Raw genomic sequence first — 5,739 nt, forward strand, 5'->3', positions numbered from 1 at the left:
AGTGAGTAACTAAAGTTACATGAATTTCCTTTCATATAAATGCAATAAACTATTGTTCCCGAGTTATCCTCGACCCTCGCATTCTAATATGTTTGGCGAGATGGTCTGTTCGCGCGCAAAACCCTGCACATGTGGTCGCTTTCCCGGAACGACAAAAACAGACGGTGGTTGGTGTACCGTATAGGCGGCGATGGCTGACCTAGGTCCTTTATGGTGGCTGTGGTGCCTGGCCAGGTTGGCAATACCCCAAGCACTACCGAGCCTCTCGGGTTCTCGGGTAATCCTACCGCCTGAACAAAGAGTTGTCGGGACCGTCTAGACCTCAGGAGCGGGTTGTCGGTGCTCGGCCTGGTCAGTCCTACCCCGGACACCACCAAACCGTGGGGACTCTTGGTTGCATTTCCGCCCACACGTGTCTCCGGTCTATTTGTTTAAGAGGTCGTAGGGTGAAGAGTGTTCACTGGTCATGGCGTGTACTGTGCCAGGTGGATTTGTCTCCCGAGAAAGGAAGTTCGTGTCTGTGTCTCTTGACTTAGCAGCTACGGACTCACGAGGGCTCGGGGGCTAAATGCTCGGGTGGTCCCACTACTCGAACGATGAGTGGTCGGGGCAACCTAACTTCTCGGGGGAAGATTGTTGGGTTTGGTCCGGCCAATAACTCTCAGGACATCAAGCAAAAAGCAAACAACATAAAGGACAAACACAGAGTGGAGTTTCGATCCCAAGAGTGGCTTCTATTATATTAAAAGGAACCGTTCAGGTGGGGATCACTCCCATATTTACAACATTCCAAAAACAAAAAACACTAACTATCTATAGGCTCAGATGGAGGAGACGACGCGTTGCTGCTGCCGTCGTTGCTCGGGCCCGGCTCCTGCACAAAGCACGCTGCCACCTCGGTGGCAACGTCGCGGACGGCTTCCCGGGCGACAGCTTCCTCCGCCTCAATCATGCCCTACCGGGCTGTGATAGCAAGCGAGAACGTGCTCGGCCACTTCTTGGGCCAGAGCACGCCCCACCCGGGTTGCCAACTCCTGCACAGTGTCAGGAAGGGCCTCGAAGCGCCAGGAGATATCCATGAACCCAAGGGTGATATGGCCTATCGACTCCTTATCCAGCAACTGGTTGCCCACGAACACACGCCCAAGCCCGGTTGCCTCCACGGAGTCCCGTGCCTGCTGAAGGATGTCCCGCATCATTAGCTTCACGTTCGTCTGTCTAGAGTGGACGATCTAGAGCTCATCCTCGGTGTTCTTCAGCCGGGCCTCAAGGCTAGTGCCGTCAGCGGTGCTGATAGGGATGCCCCTCACGGTCGGGACCTCCTAGCGTTGAGCGGCCGCCTCGTTCTATGCTCACTCTAGCTGCTCGGCCCGGGCCTTAACGGCCTGCTCTCGGGCAGCCAGGTCGGCCTCCCAGTTGGTGACCAGCGCCTCCTGGGCAGTGAGTGTTGATAATGCCAAGTCGGCATCCGCCTCGCACCGCACGATCTACTCCTCCTGGGCATCAATTTCGACATCGGTCTCACACAGCGCGACCTGCTCCTCCCGTGGAGGATGTCGGTGCAGTCGCGCTCGAGCTCGTCGTTCTGGCGGGACAAGTTCGCCTGGGCAGAAGGTGGCCGGGGGCTGGGTCCCCTGCGAGCCCTCTCTACAGAGGCGCTCGAGGACCCCGACGGCGGCTGCGTCGGCACAGCCCCTGTCGCGACCACCTCCCCGGCGTCCGTTCGCTCCTTCCTCGGAGGGCTCTGGGGCAGGTTCAGTCGGCGCTTGCTGCTCAGGACCGGCCGGTGACCTTGGCTCAGAGCTGGCTGGAGCCCTCGGCTCGGGGTCCGCCGGTGCGCTCAGCCCAGGGACAGGGGCTGGCCTCGGTTGCTCCGGTTGCTTCTGGCCTCCTGCGGAGTCCTTGGGTGGCCTGAAACAAAAATCCGGGCAAACGTGCTCGAGACAAAGGGAGCTTACGTGATTTTGGGGCCGCGGTACCACCATCAAGACTCCGGGATCTGGAAATTGGGGCTCTGCAGCTTCGGCCCGTGCTCTGCCCTCCTCCTTTTCAGGGGAGGGCTCTAGCCCTCGGGCCGTTGTGGGCCAGCCCCAGCGGCCGCCCCAGAGCCTGCCTCCGGAGGCTGGTCGGTCTGGCCACCAGCCATTGCACCGCCAGCCAGGCTCTGGCCTTCGGGTTGCCACGCCCTAGATCCAGCCTCCATCCCGAAGTTCGCTCCCGAAGATTGGCCACCTCGGCCGCCCTCCGTCGCGCCGCCTGCCGTCGGCCGTTGTCGTGGAGGTGACGATGACGAAGATGAAGACGGCTGAGGGACGCACGCCCGGAGATGCTTCCCCTTGTCGCCTCAGGTCGCCGACCTGCTACCTTCGGCGGTAACGCCCCACCCTCAGTTGTCATCCACCCCGGGGATGTGTATGGTCCCAGGGTCCCGGCGCCCCAGACGGTCCACGAGACCCTGGGCGTCGAAGGCTGGCAATGACGCCTGCAGAGCCGCTCGACCCGGGTCCGTGCAAAGCGCCAGCTCCTCACATGGCAGGACCGCCCGGGTGAGGTCTTCGACACCGGTCACCACCTTCAGCAGGGTCGCCAGGGCCCCCTCGTCAAGGTCCCCGTCTTCACCGATACAGGTCCTCGTCAGGTCGCCCGAACCGGTGTACATCCAGACAAAGCGAACACGCTCCCACAGAGGGGCCAAATAGTGGTGCAGGTAATCAGCGACCACCATTAATGAAGTCAGCCCCGCCCAGGACAGGTTATCAATACAGTTCAGCACCGAGCGCATGCGCTCATCCTCTGCAGGGGCCGCCTCCCAGATCGGCCTGTGGGGCTCCATCGGCGTTTGGGGCAGTGTGAGGCGGTCATGGGGGTTGATGTCGACGTAGACCCAGTCCCGGCGCCAGTCCTCCCATTTGCCGTGCAGCACCTGTGGGATGTAGACGTCGCCGAGTCCCTCCCGTAGGCGAAAGTTGCAGCAGCCGACAACCTCCACCTCATCGGATCCCTTCCTCTTCCTGGTCGCTCAGAGAACGAAGAAGTGCCAGAACAGCGCGACCGACGGCGGCACTCCCACGAACATCTTGCAGAAGTGGGCGAAGATCGCCACGATCACCACCGAGTTCGGACTTAGGTGGGCCAGCTGGGCACCGAACGTGTCCAGCACTTGCAGGAAGAACGTCAAGAACGGCGGCACCAGCCCGGCGGTGACAAAAGACACGAAGGTTATGATCCACTCCGGCCTGCGCGTGGAGGGCAGAAAGTTGGCCAGCATCACCACCGACGCCTCCTGCTGACCAACGGGGACCATCAACTTGCGGACCTTCTCTGCCCCCTCCTCATTCATGAGGCGGGACTTCGGTAGGACGCTGTTGGAGCTCGACACATTCCGGCGACCGCTTACTTCCCTCAGCATTCTTTGGGGGTGGGGAGTGTGCTGGAGGATATGAGAAGAAAGGTGCGCTGCAAGCTAAAGAGAGAGCTCCTAGTGCGCGAGGAAGAAGAAGACAGAAGACGACAATCGCAAGAGTGGCATGGGGGGCAACGGTTCGTTGCCCCTCTCCTTTTTATATCGTGGGGATTTCAAACGACACATTCCTCGGTGCAGGCTGCGAGGCACATTCCCCTCGATCGGCGTGGTTGCCAGGCACATCTCCCTCGATCCGCGTGGTTGCCAGGCGCACTACCCTCAATTTGCGTGGTTGCCACGCGCGCCTCCCAACTCGTTATTACTCTCCTCGAAAGTCGGAAGGACGCGCGTCCTTTCGGTTTCCCACCTGGGCCGTACCAAGAGCCTGGGCAAAAAGACCGCAAGATTTTTGCACCTGGCGACAAGCCACGTGGCACCGATGCTGTGATCAGCCTCGAAGAAGTAGGGCCCCATCCGCAGTCTCTGGGCCATCGCCTGCCGATGGGCCCGGGGGCTACTATCGGTGACATGGGAACCAAGGGTCCCCGAGTCCCGAGGCTAGGACAACAGAATGCCACGTGGCGCCATCCCTTGGGGACTACTTCCTCGAGGCCCGAGAAGACCAAGTTCCGGGAGGGGTGCTTGGGGCCGTGAAGAGTGGTCCCCAAGTACCCCAGGTCCCCGAGGACCCGAGAAGGCAGTTCCGGGAGAGGGCGCTCGGGGCCATGAACAGTGGTCCCTGAGTACCCGAGAAGGCAGTTCCGGGAGAGGGCGCTTGGGGCCATGAATAGTGATCCTCGAGTACCTGAGTTCCACGAGGACCCGAGAAGACACAGTTCCAGGACAGGGCACTCGGGGCTATGAACAATGGTCCCTGAGCACCGAGAGTTCCCCGAGGACCTGAGAAGCCCCTTGCCGGTGGACCCCACAAGGGCTCAGCGGTGAGGTGTCAATTGGCGAGAGGCCCGGTGCCGCATTTAAAGAGGGAGAATGGCCTGTCATTTCCAACCACTCCCCCACACCGCGCCTGTCGGACTGAGTACGTCAGTCCCTGCCACCACCTGGCAGGGAGGCGTGGGGGCATTTAATGCAACGGGTCCCATCACACGTCACCCTACGCGGCTGGGAGATGTCGTCGCTGGGCTCGAGGCTTAACGCCTGCCGCCCTACTGTGTCAGGCCTGCTCTATCCGGGCGGGCACGCGGGGTTGCACGGTGGCTGCCCGGCAGGCCCCTCCTGCTGCACCCGCTAAAAGGTGGCATGATGGGCGACAGGACCAGCCAGGGACGTATTTTCAACCCCCCGTAACATCAAAATGTAGCCCCATGATGGTTGCTTTCCATTTATGGCTCATGAGGACTCGTGCCCTCCTTTCTGGGCACGCCAAGCCTCCCCGATGGGATAAAAGGGGGTGGGGGGTAAACCCCGGAGAAGAACAAGTCAGGACACACAAGAGAGCAAGCTGAAGTTCAACGGACGTCTTAGAAGACCGAAGCTGAAGCTCAAGCACAAGTCTGATAAGCCAAGCAGAGGTTCACCAGGACCGAAGCTCTAGACTTAGACAGAAATCCTTGTAACACAAGAGATCCACAGAGAGGCATTTCTAGAGCAATAATAGCATACACACAGGAGTAGGGTGTTATGCTCCATGCGGCCCGAACCTGTCTAAATCCCCCGAGCATTTACTCTCACTAGCATCCGATCATCCGTCCCGCCTGCATCCCACATACTCGCATTTAATTCACGTACGAGGTAGATTCAGAATCATCCCCCCGGCCGAATCTCAAAGGGGGTCCCTTAGGATCCCCGCTTGAGGAGTTCATCCTCCGACATCTGTCCTTCTTGCATTTAACAGCTTTCTTCATGTAATTAACCATCCTCCTTGGAATTTCATGTGATTGATGAGCTCTGTAGGGCCGGTGTAGCTTTAGGGGTGTTAACACAATGTTTTCTTCCTCTATTTTATCATCCTTCCCATGGATGCTAGAACCAACATCCACTGCTTTTCTTTTACCATGGCCAGCTGTTACAAGAGCCATTCCTCTTGGCCTAGAAGTGACCCTTCCTCTCATGGCTTGTAACTTAGTTGATCCCCAAGGCACATTTTCTGATTGTGCCGGCTCCTCAATCTGAATTCCTCTTGATTCAACTCTCTGAGGAGGGGCATCACTTTGGCCTTGAGCATGAGAATCACTTTCCTGTTTCTTCCTCCTCTCATACCAAAATCCCTTTTTTCGATCCATATCAAATGACCTGAGATATACATCAAAGATATATAAGAGAAGGCACAAGGGTTGGTTGAGAAAGAATGTTGAATTGAGGAAATGCTGGAAAAA

Source organism: Phragmites australis, chromosome 21, assembly GCF_958298935.1.
Source record: "Phragmites australis chromosome 21, lpPhrAust1.1, whole genome shotgun sequence".
In the NCBI taxonomy this organism is placed as follows: Eukaryota; Viridiplantae; Streptophyta; class Magnoliopsida; order Poales; family Poaceae; genus Phragmites; species Phragmites australis.